The following is a 19580-nucleotide window of genomic DNA, read 5'->3' as shown; positions in this document are numbered from 1 at the left end:
CATTCCTCAATCACATGCACATGGCACACTACTTACTGCAGGCTAATTACTACAGCAGTACTATTGAAGCCACACTACTGCATTTGAACCCAAGGTCTACATCCAGTCAAGCAAGTTTTCAATTAAAGTTTAACTAGCAAATACTAAATCAAAATGTGTTTATACAGTAGCTAGCTAGCCAGTAAATCAGATTTGCTTAATGTATGCTAAACACCATTTCATTGACAATTTAAGAGGCTAGCTATCATGGTGCTAGCTGGCTCAACTGTGATGCTGTTTCTTCTGCTAGCCAGTTTTCTGTTATCATACAAGAACATAGGTTATAGTTTGATATAGCATGCTGATTGTGGAGTGTTCATCTATTCATCTAGCCTATTTCTATTCATTTGTCCAGCATCAATTGTAAAATATTTTTACCATTCCTGAATATTCAATTGTTTAGCTAACTATTAATATATCTTTGCATGGCATTACATGAATGTTTTTTTACAAGCTTTTTTTCTAATCTTATTCAACAGAACAATGCCATGTGAGCCATCTGATGTGTGGATACATTTCACTTCAGCCAATGTAGAAGGAAAGGTGGCATACATTTGCAAATACTGTGCAAAGACCTATGTTAAGAATGCCAAAAGATGCAGCAGCATATAGCCAAGTGCCCAAAGTTTTTTCCCAATATTTCCAAAATTCCCCTGCTAAACTTCCCATGGAAAATTTCTGTAAATTTTCTGCCCCTTTGCAAACCTAGTCATGATAGATTGCATGGGGCTTGCTGCTCTTGTCAAAGTTCATTCTTTTGAGGTTTTTGTTGCCTTCTGACTGGTCAACTTCAGGTAGATTGTAAAATCGGCTTGTTCAATCGCATACACCTCACGAATTCAAGCCAACGGTGCCTAAAGAGGTTGTAAACTACTTTTAAGCCGCATGGACAAGCTCACATGATGCGAGCCACAACCACTTGGGCACCAACAATTTTTACACAATTTCTCCCCGACAGGAAAGAATCGATTGGGAGCTTGGCAAATATCGCACCATGTATGCCAATATTCCAGGTTCAATACAAGTATTGCTCAATCAACAGCATTTCTGGCATAATGTTGATTACCTAAAAATTTTTTATCCCTTTAAAAAAAAAAAAACAGCAAAATTCTGGGTCACAGTGAGGCACTCAAAATGGTAGTGAATGGTAGCAATTTGCAAACATAAAAATACTCAAATGTTTCAAATGTATAGTCACAAGACATAAAGGATATGTGTGTTTACATGATTTTAGTGTGATACTTGCAAACCTTTTCTGTGTAAAGTTATATCCAATTACACAACTTCGTTGCCATGATGACATATTGCCCCATTTACTTCCATTGTAAGTGCCTCCCTGTAACCTTGATTTTTGCATTTTTTAAAGAAAAGGAGGGATGAGTCAAAATTATTTCATGTGGTATCAATATTATTCTGTCGACTAAGATGAACTTGCACTGAACCTGGAATATTACTTTTTTTACATAGATACTATTGCTAATTACAACAAAACAAACTACAAATACCAACAACCATACAGTAATTACTCTTAGTCTCACAAGCCTGTAGTACACATAACATTATCAATTCTTGGTTATTTCGAGTCGGACATGACTCAATGAATGACTTGCGGTTCAGTACGTTTTTCATTCACTTAGAACCGCCTCATAAGATTAATTCATTCAGGAGGTAGCTATGTTTTGGATGTAGATTCAAAAGAACAGACTCATAAGAGGCTCAGGAATCAGACCGCATGCTTCAAGATTTAGTAGCAGTGTTGCAGAGCAGCTGAATGGCAGAAAAGAAACTCTTAAAAAATATAAGAGTATTTCAGTTAGGGCTGGATATTGATACAGATTTCACAATTTAATTCAGATTCACAAGCTCTCAATTCAATTCAATTCTGATTCATATGGTTATATTTTAGTTATAATGATAATTTTGCTTACATATGAAGAAAAAAAAATTCCCCCAGCAAATGCTGTTAATAATACAGGGGAACTTCTAACTATGTACATAACGAAAATATAAATTTTATTTTATCATTAGTTTTTCATAATTAATTACATTTTAACATTTTAAAATGTACAGATTCATGCATTCCATCAGTAAATAGGTCTTGAAATTGTATATTATATTATATATACAGTATCTCACAAAAGTGAGTACACCCCTCACATTTTTGTAAATATTTGATTATATCTTTTCATGTGACAACACTGAAGAAATGACACTTTGCTACAATGTAAAGTAGTGAGTGTACAGCTTGTTTAATAGTGTAGCTGTCCCCTCAAAATAACTCAATACACAGCCATTAATGTCTAAACCGCTGGCAACAAATGTGAGTACACCCCTAAGTGAAAATGTCCAAATTGGGCCCAATTAGCCATTTTCCCTCCCCGGTGTCATGTGACTCGTTAGTGTCACAAGGTCTCAGGTGTGAATGGGGAGCAGGTGTGTTAAATTTGGTGTCATCGCTCTCACACGCCCTCATACTGGTCACTGGAAGTTCAACATGGCACCTCATGGCAAAGAACTCTGAGGAACTGAAAAAAAGAATTGTTGCTATACACTGAAGGGTGAGGGTCAAAATCCCTTGGCTCTTCAGATATATCAATATATATCAATATATATATATATATATATATATATATATATATATATATATATATATATATATATATATATATATATATATATCCTTTTATATCAATATCTATCTGTATTCTGTTGCTTAACTTCTTTAATAAAGTGATGAATTAACTATATGCATGATCACATAATCAATTCTATTTTCTTATGCATAATAAAAATATACTTTGAATCATATGTGTGTTGAATGTTAATTAGTCTCTTTTAGGAACATTCCAGAGTCTCTCTGTCCTGCACGTCGGCTGAAGGTCTTTTGGGGGATAAGCTTATTTGTGACGCTCTCCAGCCTCTCAGGGGAGGGGGTCAGGGGGAATGCGTTAAACGTGTTCCAGATGTATTCTGTGTTTGATTGTTACCTTTCCATGACTAATTATATGGTTTAAAGTCCTATGCAATACTACCTGAATAGTAGAACTGTGATTTTCTCTTATTATTTCTTTAGGGAAGAAATGTATGTTATTTCTTTAGGGAAGAAATGTATGTTATTTCAACCCTCTCCTCTGCCCGAGGGGTGAATATTTTATCTCTCTGTTTTGGTTCAAATGGCCTGATAATGTGTGCTCTGTCTCTCTTGTGCCCAGAGAAGGACTGTCGTTCGTCAGTGTTTTGTGTGTGCGTGTTTCTACCTAGGTTCTGAACCAGGGATGCACACCAGGCCGACTCGAAGATGCCCCGCGACCATCTGCGAGGTCACTTCAGACGTAAATCTCGGGCGCGGACGACAAGTGCGCTGATTAATGTTGATAGGCCATTTAACTATCTATATGTTGTGACTTTATGTTCTTTTAGCCAATCAGGAATAAAATAATGTAATGTACGTCCTTGCAAATGGTATAATTGATGTAAGATTTTGTGTAAGGTACGAGTTAGTTTTCGATCTCCTCGTGAGACTTTGTCGCTGGCTCTACCAATTTCACTGCAGACTATTCTTCAGTAAATTTTGATTCTTTAATTGAATTTCTCGACTCCTGGTTTTCTTTCTCCATATCTGGTCCGGGTCATAACTGTTATACCCCTAACAACTTAAAGATGGCCTAGGCTATAAGAAGATTGCCAAGACCCTGACACTGAGCTGCTGCACGGTGGCCAAGACCATACAGCGGTTTAACAGGACAGGTTCCACTCAGAACAGGCCTCACCATGATCGACCAAAGAAGTTGAGTGCACGTGCTCCGTGTCATATCCAGAGGTTGTCTTTGGGAAATAGACGTATGAGTGCTGCCAGCATTGCTGCAGAGGTTGAAGGGGTGGGAGGTCAGCCTGGCAGTGCTCAGACCATACGCCGCACACTGCATCAAATTGGTCTGCATGGCTGTCGTCCCAGAAGGAAGACTCTTCTAAAGATGATGCACAAGAAAGCCCACAAACAGATTGCTGAAGACAAGCAGACTAAGGACATGGATTACTGGAACCATGTCCTGTGGTCTGATGAGACCAAGATAAACTTATTTGGCTCAGATGGTGTTAAGCATGTGTGGTGACAACCAGGTGAGGAGTACAAAGACAAGTGTGTCTTGCCTACAGTCAAGCATGGTGGTGGGAGTGTCATGGTCTGGGGCTGCATGAGTGCTGCCGGCACTGGGGAGCTACAGTTCATTGAGGGAACCATGAATGACAACATGTACTGTAACATACCGAAGCAGAGCATGATCCCCTCTCTTCGGAGACTGGGCCACAGGGCAGTATTCCAGCATGATAATGACCCCAAACATACCTACAAGATGACTACTGCCTTGCTAAAGAAGCTGAGGGTGAAAGTGATGGACTGGCCAAGCATGTCTCCAGACCTAAACCCTATTGAGCATCTGTGGGGCATCCTCAAATGGAAGGTGGAGGAGCACAAGTTCTCTAACCCCCACCAGCTCCGTGATGGAGGAGTGTAAGAGGACTCCAGTGGCCACCTGTGAAGCTCTGGTGAACTCCATGCCCAAGAGGGTTAAAGCAGGGCTGGAAAATAATGGTGGCCACACAAAATATTGACACTTTGGGCCCAATTTGGACATTTTCACTTAGGGGTGTACTCACTTTTGTTGCCAGCGGTTTAGACATTAATGGCTGTGTATTGAGTTATTTTGAGGGGTTATTTTGATGGCTAATTGTATTACACTGTTATACAAGCTGTACACTCACTACTTTACATTGTAGCAAAGTGTCATTTCTTCAATGTTGTCCCATGAAAAGATATAATTAAATATTTACAAAAATGTGAGGGGTGTACTCACTTTTGTGAGATACTGTATATATATATTATTGTTCACATCAGTGTTTCCTACAGAGTTCAGCTCTTGAAGTAGAGGGAGAATGAGTGCCTCATTCCAAATATGCTCTCATCTCCTCTTGTCTACAAAAATCTGGTGTCATAGGGTTGTTTAAGATAAGTATAGTAACTTGTGGTGGCCAATTTAAGTGAATTTGAAGTGAGAGCTTCTTTACCCCACCTGTGCTATGCGTGAATAGAATAACATGTTCATTTAATTACAAGCATTTTAAGTTGCATAGTGCAAAATTTTTACCCGTCACATAGGTCATTGATTTACTCGTATTTTAGAAAGTTGCCAATTAAGAGTTAAAGATTGATCTTGGGATTTAAGAATCGCTATCGAGATCATTCAAATGAAGATCTTGATGCAATGGAAAATGAATATTTTTACCCAGTCCTAATTTTGGTACAGTGTTCTTTCCGCATTGCAAAGAATATAACAATTGGCAGAAGAACCGGTTTTCGGAACCTAGCTCTAACAAAGTCTGAGACAATTTAAGTAAGAAGAGGTCTCTTGGTGTTCATTTTAACAGAGCGCAAAATTTGATCCAGAATAGGTCTGATCATGAACCAGCGCTGTGATTTATGCTGTAAGACTGCCTTGAAACAATGCATGCAGACTTTATTCTGACAGACAAAAGATCACTTCAGATAACAGCACTCACTGATGCAGGAGATCCTCATAAGTTAACAGTGTTAGGGGTAACGCAATAAAAGTAATGCATGTTACATAATCAGATTACTTACGAGTACAGTAATGCAATATTTTTTTACACATCTATTGTCCCTGTATTGCGCAAGTTCAGGAGTAAATGTGTTAATACACACTGCATTAAAAAAATCAGTAAACACGTTTAGGCAGAGGGATTATTAGACCAGTCTTCCACTGGCCACGTCATGATAGACAGGGTGAAATACTCGCTCAATTCACTGACTTATGCTGCTGAACTGCTCTGTGTTACAGCTTCCTGTAATATAGGGGAATAGGATGAGAAAAGCTGACTCTGGATCAGTGGGCACCACATATGATGAGATATATGATGCAGGTTCAAGTGTTGGACTTTGCTGCTTTAGGTAAGACAGTGGCTATTCTTCAATATTCATATTGGCTGCCATGTTGATGGAAAACCAAATCATGTATATTCATGTTATTGATTCTTTATTATAAATATGACATGAAGACCTACTTTTTAAATATCTGTTTGTTTACTATTTTGTTTTGACAAGTGTTGTACAGTAGCTAACATGACCTGTAATGTCTCTTGTATGCAATACATGGCTTATTTGTATGGAATACATAGCATAGCAGAAGAGAAAGTGGTTGTGAGAAAAAAGTAATGCAAAAATAATGCTAAAGTAATACTTTACTTTTCATATAAAAATAACTTTTTAATTAAGTTAATTTTTTAAGGAGTAACGAAATATTCACACGAGTTACTCTTTAAAGTAACGTTACCCAAAACTGTATAAGACACACACGGTTATGTCTGAATGAATGCTTTTCACATTTACTTGGACAAACTCTCACACATAAGCCAACACAAATCCTCCTAATATATGATTTAGAGCAAAGCCTGGAGTTATGTACAGGGCGGGGCTGCCACCTGTCTGTTCAGGTGTGTCTCCTCAAGGCGGTGTGATCACGTTGACTCCTCTTCTCATGGTTCTCTCTGCAGTCTTGATCACCTTGAGATGGATGAAAAGAAAAACAATAAAAATACAAATCATTAGGTGCATCAATAATTAAATATAAACTAACATGCCAATGCATACTTCTATGCAATTATTAAAATTTGTAGGTATATAGTAACAATATCACACCAGGGTCCGAAATTTACTTTTTAGCCCAACAACCAAGGTGACAGCTAGATGAAAAAATATACCAGTCATTTCTTACCGGCCAATTTCTTTTATTTATTTATTTGCACTTTATTAAAGTGGACTTTACAGACATGTGAGAGAGAAAAATGAAAACAATACAGTAAAAATTAACTGTTTTAAAGAATTGTATTGTTTTATGATGTATGAAATATTTAATTGCCAGATAGTCCATTTAGAATTATTTTTCAGATTATTCACTTATTACAACAAAACAAAATCTGTATTTTTAACTACAATTTGTCACATGAACGACCAGTAAGTAACTCTCATGAGTCTCATGAGCTTTAAATACACATAACACAGTGACAGATCTTGATTTATTTGAAGTGAATCAATTAATTCAGTCAGACCTAACTGATTCACAAGTTTTTTTGATTTAATAAAAAGAGCTGGCTCAATAGGGATGTCCTCGTACCATATTTTGAGAACGAGTACCGATACTTCCTTTTCAGTACTCGCCGATACTGATACCCGTTTATTTGTTTTATTTTTTTCCTGAAATCTATTTCAACAGTTTATTTCAATTTAGCATCAAAATGGTGCTTACATAAATGAATTAAAACTTTAATCAAATGAAAATAGAACACTACATTCTCAACACAATATTGTTTTATTTATTTTATTTTTTCAAATGAGGTGGTGTTATTCAGAATAACATTCAAGTTATTTTTGTCAATTAAAGTGCAGCATAACAGAGCATAATACGTGAGAAATATAGCTTAAATATTATACAATTACAATTGATTTATTATCATTAGAATTAGTAGTAGTATTACAGTGAAAGCCCTTTCTGTTTCTGTTCGTTTCACATCCAGAAAAGCCAGTCGTTACATGACTCAAAGGGATTAAATGGCTGCTATTTAATTAAATAAATATGTAGTCTGTATGAAGTGAATAAGCACTCTTAATCTGCTACAAACAGAGCGCATGAGTATGAGCCAAGGATCTCGAAAATCCCCGTTCACACTGTGGGCGGCATGTCGCTAGACTTTGCAATCTGCATTACTGGTGGGCGTTGCTACTGCTGCCGCTGCTCTAACGTTAGAGGTGGACCGCAATACGTTAGGGGTATTATCCTGCCAATAAAACTAAGATATCATACAAATTTGACAAGGAATCAGTTCTTTTGCCTCTAAAAATGCACATTCAGCCGGGGAGAGCATTTTATATAACCTGCAGCAATGCTAAATTGATCATATCATTAAACAAGATGAACGTTATATCAATATATGAATCAAACTAACTCTGAATGGCGGCACGGCATCATTTTATTAGCCCAAAACTATGTATGTGGTTAATGACAAATGATACAGTACAGTGAAAAACTAACTCACTTTCAAGGAGGGATTAGAATGACAACTGAGTTATAATGCTCCCAACAAAAAAAAAAAGGAGGCTACAGTACATATCAGCACAAATTACAGAGATTTATTCAAACGCTTATTGAATTTATATGTTAAATTCAATAAGAGTTTATTCAGTAAATGTGTTTCCATCATAGTTTATACTCATTTCTTCTTATCGAACAAAAAAATTATCCACCTCAAGTGAGCATATACGTTTTCCATGCGAATTGGAGATTTTATTCGCATCTTGGTTTCTAGCAGATTTTATTCGATATCCTAAAAAAAAGCATAAAAATTGTTGCTCGAAACAGCTATTGACTGCTTTTCTTTTGTCTGTTCTTAAAAATATAATAAAGTGTGTTTCTTCAAGTGTGTGTCTTTGTGACTAACAGCATTTCTTGTCATGTGTGACTCTGAGATGTCTTACAGGTCATCCGCATGTTGCGGGTAGATGAGAAAAATTACCCACACGAGATACATTTGGACGAGGAGCTTGTGAACTGGATTCATACTCGTCACAATTTGTGCTTGGTGGGTGCTAGTTTCACACCCTGGGCTACTGTTTAATATATTTGGCGACTTCCCAGATCCATGGTTTTTCCATTTCCCGATATTGTCGATCATCGTCTGTTCGCAATCGGCAGCAGCATCTTTGTAAGACATCGTCGATATCAGATTACATCATCCAATCGCCCCGTCCTAATTGCAACTGGGCCCCAATCCCAAAGTCATTGTCCAAACATGGGCCACAGCAGGTCAAATAAGTGGGCTTCTTGGCAACACCCATCTTGCAAATACAGGAAAAATTCTTGACAGAAAAGAGTAGGCAAACACAAAGTGTCTATTATCCCATGTTAGAACAGCCCTGCGTTTATGAACTTGGCTAGTCATTCAACTAGTGATGGGCTCGTTCGGCTCAGCTCACCAAAAAGAGTCGTCTCTTTTACCTCCCAAACGGAAGTATTTTATATATTTTATAATATATGTTTTGTATTTTTTAAAGTCAAACAATTTGCCATAGTTTGACTATAATTAGTGTTAAAACAATTCAAATTAAATTATTAAATGAAATCATACTCTACCTTAAAAACAATGTAACTGTAATGTAAAATGCATTGGTTTGTTATGAAAAAGAATGCTATTAAACATTTGCATTTGAAGTATAACTTTTTATTGTATATAAACAAAGAGCAAATAAATCTAACCATTCAAAACTAATAAAGTCTGAACAGCATAATAGAATATTACACCATATCAAAGAAAAATAATTATCAATTTGCAAAACTGCTGCATCCCACAAATTGAAATAAATGTAAAATGAAGGATGCTATTTCACATGTGCATTTCAATTATAACTTTTTTAATTAATATAAACAAAGTGCATATAAATGTAACAATTCAAAATGAATACAATCTGAACAACGTCTGAATACGTTGGCTCCGCCCTCTCTCATGCATCTTTGGTTCATTGGTTGACACTGTGTGTCTGATTGACAGGAACAACAGGTGAGGCTGTTTGTCTGAGCAGACAGTCAGAATGTGTGTGCACTTGAGAATTTAGGCCTATATTATTTTATTTATTTTTTAGTTCTCTTACGAGAGGTTCTCTCGTATTGCGTAAGCTAGCTTACGCTACGGGAAAGATTCATCTTTTCTGAGATATTGAAGCCAAAAAATTATCCTTAATTTTGTATCCATTGTCAGCGCAGTCGCGGCAGCTGCAGACCTTGAGCCGGGCTAGCTAGCGAGCTCACTGGTTGCTCTGCGGCAACTGCTGCAGCCTATAGACGAGCTTGGGCGAACTTCGCATCCAATGAGAGGCGTCCGGCGCTCACTGCATCAAAGCCCGCCAAAAAGGGTGTGACTAGAGTGCATATAAGCGTAGTTCGTAGGCTGGAACCCTGATTTTCATCTCTTCAGCGAAGCTCTTCGCATAACTGAACCGGAAGCCGCGTCGCCGTTCGAGGGGCATCAAGCAAGCGTGGACAGCGCTCGAAGAAGCCGGCCGTCTTCGCCACCTTCAGCCGTCCTGCGAGCTACGCCATCCAGCGACGTATCCTTTTTAAAAGCAAGCCAGTTCTTAAAGAACTTCACAAAAGAGTACGAGTGTCTTTTTTAAGATGCCTCGCTCCACTTGTGCACGCTCCTCTCAGCACCGGAGACCGCCACATCATCTGCGCTCTCTGCCTGGGACTGGGGCATGCAGAGCTCGCCCTCGACGAAGGCGGATGCGATCTCTGCGAGGAGCTGCCGATGTCGACCCTGCGGGCTCGACTTCGGCGCTTAGGACCGAAGCCGCCGCGCGCCTTCCGTTCAGCAGCGCAGAAAAAGCGCCCGCTCTCAAAGGCTGCGGAAACAGTGGTAGAAGCGATTGCCTCGCCGGAGCCCATCCCTCGAGCATCGCCTTCACCCTCCTCGCCCACCGGGGCGCGCAATTGCCGCCCGGCGGCTGCTCTGCTGCCATCTCCGGACGAAGCGGAGGATAAGGGCTGTTCCATCATGGCTCGGACAGCGAGGTGGTCAGGCTCACACGCCTCCTCCTCGGCCCAGGAATCCAGCAGGACCAGCGCCCGAGTCGAAGGGGAACTAACACGCCTCCTCACACAGGCCGTCGACCGCCTCGGGCTCAGTGGTCACCGCCCCTTGAGCAGGCACCCAACAGACTTGGCGGCTGCTTTCTACAGAGCCGCCGCCTGGCACCCACTACCGGGCCGCTCCCTTCCTGCGGAACTCCACGCCGAGCTTTCCAAATCATGGAGCAGCGCCTTTCTCGGCCAGGGTCCGATCCCACATCTCCACCTCTCTTGCTTCGGTGGGCGGCGCCACTGAGAAGGGCTATGCTTCCATCCCTCCGGTCGAGGATGCGGTAGCAGCACACCTTTGCCCGCCCTCCGCGAGATGGCGGTCTAAACCAGTGCTCCCGTCTAAGGCCTGCAGAACAACTTCCGCCTGTGTTGGCGCGCCTATTCCGCCGCCAGCCAAGCTGCATCTGCTCTGCACTCTATGGCCGTCCTACAGATCCTCCAAGCGGACCTTCTGCGGGAGTGGGATGAGGAAAGCAGGCATCCAGAGGCGGTTGCAGACATACGAGTGCTACTGGACCTCGCCCTCCAGCTACCAAAGCTGCAGCCCAAGCTATGGGGAAGTGCATGGCGCGCTGACTGTGACCGAGAGACATCTGTGGCTAACGCTAGCCGACATGGGAGAAGCAGAGCTCTCGTTCCTCAACGCACCGCTCTCTCCAACCGGTCTCTTCGGCTCAGCGGTGAGTGGTATCATTGACCGGTTTTCAGAGGTCAAAAAGCCACACAAGCCATGAATCTCTTTCTGCCTTGTCGCGCTAGCTTCTCAGCAGGCAGCCCACGTGAGCCTCCTGCACGAGCCTCTTCACAGCGCCCAGCTCAACAAAGCCAGACTTCTCAGCGTCGACAGGGCGGCCGCCCTCGATCAGCGCTCAGACAGCCGCCAAAGACCGCCGCCCCGCGGGCCTCGGACTAAATTGCGCTGAAACCTGAACAACCGAAGTCCTCCTAGCTTTGTTGACAAAGCGACGGATCAGTCCGCTGCGGCGGACCACCGTCAAAGCTTAGCCCCTGTCAGTCCCTTCCTTCAGGCTACTACAGTGGTAGATTCAGCAGCCAACAAGCCGGTGTTAGCGCCCGCTTGCCTGCGCTCAAGCGCCGTTTTCACGGCGACCCAAATAAATCTGGTAAAGAGCAAGCATGCCATATGTGTAGAAAATGTGCCCACAACCCAGTGTTCACCTCTACACACAAGCATTACACATCCGTGTCCATACCAGAGAGCAAACATGTCTTATGTGTAGAAAATGTGCCCACAATCCAGTGTTCACCCCTACACACAAGCATTACACATCCGTGTCCATACCAGAGAGCAAACATGTCTTATGTGTAGAAAATGTGCCCACAATCCAGTGTTCACCCTACACACAAGCATTACACATCCGTGGCCCTATCACGGCACACTCACATAAAGCGATTACTGAACCACTCGAGTGTTAGGGTTAATAAGCGCACCCACGAATCCGTCGTGGCGCCCATTCTCTGGCAGCTCTGTCACACGACCAGCCTTATGTGTAGAAAATGTGCCCACAATCCAGTGTTCACCTCTACACACAAGCATTACACGTTCCGTGTCCCCATCAGAGCACACTCAAAAGCGGTTACTGAACCACTCGAGTGTTAGAGTCCATAAATGCGCTCCACGAATATGTGCGGCGCCCATTCTCTGCCCGCTCTGTCACACGGCCAGCAAACACTTCTCTGTATGTAAGTCCCGTGCCCGTGACTATGCTTGCTTATCACTTAACAGGCGTGACTCTTTCCCCATTCACCTCAATCGGAAGTCACTCACAGAACAGCCTGTCCATGCTGTCTGCGAGCAGTCCAGCATAAGCACAGTAAGCGCTCACACATTCTGTTCAGCTGCTGTGTGCGGCAATCAGAGCGATTTGGCCACTCACCCTCTAACATTATGCTTCAAAGCGTGGGAAGATATTCCAGGGATATCCGAATGGGTGTTAAGCACAATAAAACAGGGCTATTTGCTACAGTTCGATCGCCGTCCTCCTCGCTTCAGAGCTGGCTCGAAACTACTGTGAACACGGAAGCAGCGTGCATGCTTCGTTCAGAAATAGCAAACCTTCTGTGCAAAAGGGCCATAGAGAGTGCCGCCTCCCTGAGCTGAGTCGGGGTTTTACAGCCGTTATTTTCTTGTCCCCAAGAAAGGCGGTGGCCTCAGACCAATATTAGATCTCAGGGTTTTGAACAAAGCGCTTGCAAAAGACCGTTCAAAATGCTTACAACCAGCAAACTCCTGCGCGTATGCGCCAGGGGACTGGTTTATTTCTCTCGATCTGAAAGATGCATACTTTCAGATTCAGATAAATCCCGTCACAGGCCATTCTTGAGATTACGCCGGCGGCCAGGTTTATCAATACACCGTCCTTCCGTTCGGCCTGTCCTTAGCACCCCGTACTTTCCACGAAGTGCATGGGCCGTGGCTTCGCACCCCTCGTGAGTCAGGGTTTGCGAATTCTGAACTATTTGGATGATTGGCTGATTTTGGCACAATCACATACGGAGCTTCTGTCTCACAGGACAGTTCTCCTCAGTCATCTGAACAGTTTGGGCCTTGCAGTCAATTGGACCAAGAGCTCACTACAGCCCAGTCAGACAATTTCCTTCCTTGGAATAGAACTAGACTCAGTGGCAATGGCGGCTCGCTTATCTACACAGCTGGCGCCGTGTGCAGCGACTAGCAGCGTCATTTCAGATGAACAGCCTCACACCTCTGAAGAAGTTTCAGTGCTAGGCTACATGGCCTCAGCCGCAGCAGTACTTCAACTGGGTTTACTGCGCATGCGCCCGCTTCAGCATTGGCTAAACACCCGGGCGTCTCGCCGGGCTTGGGCCACAGGCTGCCAGCCAATCAGAGTGACTCAGACCTGTATTTCAGCTCTGCAGCCCTGGACAGTGGCCGAGTGGTATCAGCGGGGAGTGATGATGGGAGCTGTATCTTGCCGAAAAGTCATCTCGACAGACGCGTCCAACACGGGTTGGGGCGCGGTCTGTGAGGGGTCTCCGGTTTTTGGCCTACGGTCAATTCAGGAAAAGCTCCTTCACATAAATTGTCTGGAAATGATAGCGGTCGAGTACGCGCTCGTGCGCTTCCTCCCGATCATTCAGGGTCACCACGTCCTGGTCCGCTCGGACAACAGGTCTGTGGTATCCTATCTAAACCGTCAGGGCGGTGTCAGATCCAGGAACCTCTTCCATCTGACGAAACGCATACTGAGTTGGTCCCAGCGCCACCTGCGCTCGCTGAGGGCGACGCGCGTGCCAGGCCACCTGAGCGGCGGCCCAGACAGACTGTCCAGAGACAATATTCCCCAGAGGAATGGTCCTGCACGCTCAAACAGTCCAGGCGTTATGGCGCATATTCGGCAGAGCAGAGATAGACCTCTTTGCGTCAGAAGAGAACTCACTGCCCAATATTTTTCTCGAGCGAGGACGCGCTGGCCCAGGACTGGCCCAACCGCCTGCTTCGCCTTCCCTCCCGTCTCGCTATTGCCACAGGTAATGCAGAGGATCAGGAAGCACGCCACTCGGTGCTCCTCATAGCCCGGCTGGGAGAATCAAACAAGGTTCCGGAGCTTACGCAGCTGTCACTGACAGCGCCGTGGCCCATCCCAGTGAGAGCAGATCTCCTCTCGCAAGCTCGCGGAACGATCTGGCATCCCCACCCAGAGCTGGAGCTACACGCGTGGTGATCAGCGACTACCCGTCGCTTTGCCAGAAGGAGTAATAAACACCATCATACACGCTACAGCCCCTCCACGAGAAGACTCTATGCGTCAAAATGGTCTGTGTTTTCAAAATGGTGCACCGACAGAGACCTGGACCCACGGACATGTGGGGTGTTGCCGCTGCTCGTGTTTTTACAAGAGCTGCTGGATAAGGGCAGATCCCCATCCACGCTCAAAGTGTGCGTGGCATCCGTCGCGGCGTTCAGCTGAACCCCTGCATGGCCAGTCACAGGGTAAAAGCGAGCTGGTCATCCGCTTCCTCAGGGAGCTAGAAGGATGAACCCTCCGCGCCCCCATCGGTTCCTATCTGGGACCTTTCTATAGTTCTCGAAGCTATGAAAGCCCCCTTTCGAACCGCTTCAATCCGTGGATGTGAAACACCTCCCACTTAAAACCGTTTTCTAACTGCCCTATCATCAGTTAAGCGGGTGGGAGACCTTCACGCGCTATCTGTCAGTGCTGCGTGTCTTGAGTTTGGACCAAGTGACTCCAAGGTCATTTTAAAGCCTAGACAAGGCTACGTCCCCAAGGTGGTCGGTACTCCTTTCAGAGCACAGATCATTTCCTTGTCGGTGCTACCAGCATCTGATAGCGACGCGACGCCAATCTCCTTTGCCCAGTCAGAGCACTGAGATTGTATACTGCGCGCCGCATCTTTCAGAAGCTCCGAGCAGCTTTTCGTTTAGTTCGAGGGCGCACCAAAGGTCTGCCGCCTCGAAACAGACACTGTCCAGATGGATAGTGGACGCTATTGCTGCCGCGTACGCGTCAAAAGACCTACCATGCCCGCTAGGCATTAAGGCTCACTCCACTAGAGGCATGGCCTCCTCGTGGGCATGGTCCAGCGGGATTTCCATTCACGACATATGTGTGGCAGCGGGCTGGGCTTCCCCCTCCACCTTTGTCAGATTTTACAATCTGGAAGTACCCGCTCTGCAGGCTAAACTGCTAGCGGTTTAATACGCTACAGCTCCCCTGGTGAGCTGCATTAATGGGACACAGTCCACACAGACCGGCACCGCCGCTCTGTCTATGTGCTTATGTACTACACTTGCCGGCCAAATATTAATTCCCCACTCACAAGGGCTCCCCCGGGTCCCCCTTAATTCCCTGGGGCTCATGCAGTGGATGCTTGGCGCACACGGCGTTGCCAAAGGGTTCCCGTAGCGTAAGCTAGCTTACACAATACGAGAGAACCTCTCGTAAGAGAACGAATCGGTTACTAACGTAACCTCGGTTCTCTCTAGATGAGGAACAGTATTGCGTAACCGGCACGTGCTTTCAGCGCCAGCGGCGATTTTTCACTTCATTCAATGAAAACCAGGGTTCCAGCCTACGAACTACGCTTATATGCACTCTAGTCACGGCCTTTTTGGCGGGCTTTGATGCAGTGAGCGCGCGGACGCCTCTCATTGGATGCAAGTTCACCCAAGCTCGTCTATAGGCTGCAGCAGTTGCCGCAGAGCAACCAATGAGCTCGCTAGCTAGCCCGCTCAAGGTCTGCAGCCGCCGCACTGCGTTGACAATGGATACAAAATTAAGGATAATTTTTTGGCTTCAATATCTCAGAAAAGATGAATCTTTCCCGTAGCGTAAGCTAGCTTACGCAATACTCGTTCCCTCATCTAGAGAGAACCGAGGTTACGTTAGTAACCGATTCGTTCTCTGAATTAGTTATTTCTATACATTTCAATCTTTTGATTATTCATATCTTAATTTTTTCTTTATTTTTATAAATAGAATCGGCTCTTCTGATATGCGAGCCGGCTACCAACGTTCACCTACAAGAGCCGGCTCTTAGAGCGGACTCGTTCGCCAATGACCCATCACTACATTCAACGAATGCAGGAATTCACATCTACAGATGTGCATCACTTTTGACAGGTTATCATTCAAAAAGCCTCCACATATAACTCATCAAGAACAGGAAAGCATATATAATACATTTAGGTGAGTGACTGAATATTTATCGAGGAGAGATCGAGTAGACTGTATGCAGGATATCATGACCATGCAGGCAGTAATGATATACAATCAGCCATTCATATAGACTCCAGCACCGGTGTTATGGATCAACTGGGGATCATGTTAACTGGGTATGTGCGCGTGAATAATTTTACTTGCATTTTTAGATTTGTTCAATGTGAATTGCCAAGTTACCAAGAATAAAGCCAAGATAAATGCAGATACTGTTCACTGCCATGTTCGCACAGTTAGCAAACACACTACCAATAGACCAACATGCCTTTTAAATAAACAAACAATTGTTTGATCAACTTTATCAAGCTATTTGTTTTAAATAAAATGAATTAAAGAGTAGAGTATAGGCATATTGTTAATACATATCATTTACATTTATGCATTTGGCAGACGCTTTTATCCAAAGCGACTTACAGAGCCCTTATTACAGGGACAATCCCCCCAGAGCAACCTGGAGTTAAGTGCCTTGCTCAAGGACACAAAGTTGGTGGCCTTCTGACAGTTATGTGCTTTAGCCCACTACGCCACCACCACTCATATCAGCCTATGATTCTTTAATACTACAAATAAAAGATATCCACTTGAGATTTACTGCTCTTGACAAGTGTAATCGCCAGGTCCCATTCAAAACAGATGTTACCCTGTGAAACTGGGATCATGTGCAAGTGCACATCCCCAGTTAACACAATCACGTGCGCGCTCACATCCCCAGTAAACACGACAACGTGCACATCCCCAGTTAACACGATCAAGTGCACATCCCCAGTTAACACGATCACGTGCACACCCCCAATTAACGCGATCACGTGCACACCCCCAGTTAACACGATCCCAGTTAACAGGGTCATGTGCACGAGCACATCCCCAGTTAACACGACCATGTGCACATCCCCAGTTAACACGACCATGTGCACGAGCACATCCCCAGTAAACAGGATCATGTGCATGAGCACATCCTCAGTTAACAGGGTCATGTGCACGAGCACATCCCCAGTTAACACGACCATGTGCACATCCCCAGTTAACAGGATCATGTGCACGAGCACATCCCCAGTTAACACGACCATGTGCATATCCCCAGTTAACAGGATCATGTGCACGAGCACATCCCCAGTTAACACGATCATGTGCAGGAGCACATCCCCTGTAAACACGACCACGTGCACATCCCCAGTTAACACGATCCCAGTTAACACGATCATGTACACGAGCACATCCCCAGTTAACACGATCATGTGCACGAGCACATCCCCAGTTAACACGACCATGTGCACATCCCCAGTTAACACGATCATGTGCACACCCCCAGTTAACACGATCATGTGCACACCCCCAGTTAACACGATCCCAGTTAACACGATCATGTGCACGAGCACATCCCCAGTAAACACGACCACACGCACATCCCCAGTTAACACGTTCATGTGCACCAGCACATCCCCAGTTAACGCGATCACGTGCACACCCCCAGTTAACACGATCCCAGGTAACACGATCATGTGCACGAGCAAATCCCCAGTAAACACGACCACGCTCACATCCCCAGTAAACACGATCATGTGCACACCCCCAGTTAGCGCGATCACGTGCACCCCCCGTTAACGCGATCACGTGCACACCCCCAGTTAACACGATCCCAGTTAACACGATCATGTGCACGAGCAAATCCCCAGTAAACACGACCACGCGCACATCCCCAGTTAACAGGATCATGTGCACATCCCCAGTTAACGCGATCACGTGCACATCCCCAGTTAACGCGATCACGTGCACGCCCCCAGTTAACGCCGATCATGTGCACGCGCACCCCCCACAGTTAACCCGATCATGTGCACGCGCACACCCCCAGTAAACACGACCACGCGCACATCCCCAGTTACCACGATCATGTGCACCAGCACATCCCCAGTAAACACGACCATGTGCACATCCCCAGTAAACACGATCACGTGCACATCCCCAGTTAACACGATCATGTGCACGAGCACATCCCCAGTTAACACGATCATGTGCACAAGCACATCCCCAGTAAACACGACCATGTGCAAATCCCCAGTAAACACGACCATGTGCACATCCCCAGTTAACACGATCATGTGCACATCCCCAGTTAACACGATCATGTGCACGAGCACATCCCCAGTTAACGCGATCATGTGCACGAGCACATTCCCAGTTAACGCGATCACGTGCACACCCCCAGTTTACACGATCCCAGTTAACACGATCATGTACACGAGCAAATCCCCAGTTAACACGATCACGTGCACACCCCCAGTTAACACGATCATGTGCACACGCACATCCCCAGTTAACATGATTACGCGCACATCCCCAGTTAACACGATCAAGTGCACATCCCCAGTTAACACGACCACATGCACGCTCACATCCCCAGTAAACTTGACCAGGTGCACATCCCCAGTTAACACGATCAAGTGCACATCCCCAGTTAACACGATCAAGTGCACATCCCCAGTTAACACAATCACGTGCGCGCTCACATCCCCAGTAAACACGACAACGTGCACATCCCCAGTTAACACGATCAAGTGCACATCCCCAGTTAACACGATCATGTGCACACCCCCAATTAACGCGATCACGTGCACACCCCCAGTTAACACGATCCCAGTTAACAGGGTCATGTGCACGAGCACATCCCCAGTTAACACGACCATGTGCACGAGCACATCCCCAGTAAACAGGATCATGTGCATGAGCACATCCTCAGTTAACAGGGTCATGTGCACGAGCACATCCCCAGTTAACACGACCATGTGCACATCCCCAGTTAACAGGATCATGTGCACGAGCACATCCCCAGTTAACACGACCATGTGCATATCCCCAGTTAACAGGATCATGTGCACGAGCACATCCCCAGTTAACACGATCATGTGCAGGAGCACATCCCCTGTAAACACGACCATGTGCACATCCCCAGTTAACACGATCCCAGTTAACACGATCATGTGCACGAGCACATCCCCAGTTAACACGACCATGTGCACATCCCCAGTTAACACGATCATGTGCACACCCCCAGTTAACACGATCATGTGCACACCCCCAGTTAACACGATCCCAGTTAACACGATCATGTGCACGAGCA

General features: G+C 44.8%; 1 protein-coding gene across 2 annotated transcripts in view; it reads right to left on the bottom strand.

The window, feature by feature from the left end:
* Positions 1-19580, bottom strand: part of fam20b (FAM20B glycosaminoglycan xylosylkinase) — a 61456-nt gene that overhangs the window by 29934 nt on the left and 11942 nt on the right. Inside the window, exon 2 of one of the 2 annotated variants that reach the window (XM_052095271.1) lies at positions 6519-6616. The gene's annotated coding sequence lies outside the window, so the exon portion shown is untranslated. The remainder of the gene's footprint in view (positions 1-6518; positions 6617-19580) is intronic. The other variant, XM_052095270.1, reaches the window with a different exon arrangement.

Source organism: Xyrauchen texanus, chromosome 28, assembly GCF_025860055.1.
Source record: "Xyrauchen texanus isolate HMW12.3.18 chromosome 28, RBS_HiC_50CHRs, whole genome shotgun sequence".
Taxonomy (NCBI): domain Eukaryota; kingdom Metazoa; phylum Chordata; class Actinopteri; order Cypriniformes; family Catostomidae; genus Xyrauchen; species Xyrauchen texanus.
The sequence above is the reverse complement of the archived record's forward strand: the minus strand, read 5'-3'. Positions and strand labels throughout refer to the sequence as shown.